Source organism: Apis dorsata, unplaced genomic scaffold (genome assembly GCF_000469605.1).
Source record: "Apis dorsata unplaced genomic scaffold, Apis dorsata 1.3 scaffold_77, whole genome shotgun sequence".
NCBI lineage: Eukaryota > Metazoa > Arthropoda > Insecta > Hymenoptera > Apidae > Apis > Apis dorsata.
Genome location: NW_006263375.1, coordinates 632,267 through 633,646, shown reverse-complemented (window position 1 = coordinate 633,646; position 1,380 = coordinate 632,267).

Below are 1,380 nucleotides of genomic sequence, written 5' to 3'. Positions count from 1 at the left end.
GTCGAAACGTCGTCTCGGCCACGGGGCGATCGAGAATTGGCGACGAAAGGAAAGATCGATCCTTCGTCCCGCGATCGATCGTCCTTAATCGGTTTTGTCGAAGGCACGCAGCTCGATGCCACCGCGATTACCTTCGTCGACCTCGCTCCGTCCCTTTCTCTCTCTCTCTCTCTTTCTTTTCGCTTCTTTCTCAGTCCCTCTATCAATCGCAAGAACTTCCACCGACACGTTACTCGTACCGCCTTAACGGGTTTCTCTCTCTCTATCTCTCTCTTTCTCCCTCTCTTCCACCACCACCACCTCCTCCTCCTCCTCCTCCTCCTCCTTCTCTTCCCTCTTTTTCTCCTTGTCTTCGTCTATATCACGATTTCTCTTTCACTTCACTCTTTCTCCCTGCTGCCTTCCGTGGGAGACTCCTCCGCGATATCCTTCCGGAGTCGGCAAGGGTCGTAATCGCGCGAAATATCCTCTCTCTCTCTCTCTCTCTCTCTCTCCTTCGAGTTGGGAGGGGAGAAGGAAAAAAAGAAAAAAAAAGAAAAGAGATATCACCCACTATTTCGAGAACACACTCTTTCTCCTCTTCCTCTTCTTCCTCTTCCTCTTCTTCTTTTTCTCTCTCTTTATTACTTTCTTCTTCTTCCACCACTTGGTTTCCCGCGTGAACGGGGAATCGGCGCGTGAATTACGTTCGCGAAGGCACACTTGCTTGTACACACAAGGCACGCGTACTACACACACGGTCCGTTTCACTGCGTATATAAACGCGCGAAGAGAAAACACCTGGCAAAGACCCGCTATTCACCGCGAGATCCTTCCCTCTACCCCGCTACACACCACACCGGGGGCCGGGCCTGCTGATAAACAATCGAACGAGCGCGACACGACGACGAGAGAGAGAAAAGAAAAGGAAAGGAAAAAAAGAAAACGAGGTCCGCGCGTGTCACACTCTTCTGGAGCTTCGAAAGGGGGGAAGAAATCACACCACACCGCTATTACATATATATATATACATGTACGTGTACATATACGCATATATATACGTGTGTACGTATTTATGTACATAGGCACGCGTTAAATATCGGCAGGAAAAAAAAAAATAAAAAGGCCAAGGTGGAGAGTCGTCGTCACGCGACCGTCGTCGTATCGCGATTACTTTTTCCAATCCCCCTCGTGGCCGATACGATCTTCCACAACCGACGATATTTCTCCTCCTCCACTTTGAGACGCGTCGAGAGAAGACCGAAAATCGGATCGAATTATTTTCTCTCTCTCTCTCTCTCTCTCTCTTTTTATATATATATATATACACACATATATATATATATTATATATTATCGAAGGTGGTGGTGGGAAGGTGTGCGACGTTGCGTGGTCGGTCGA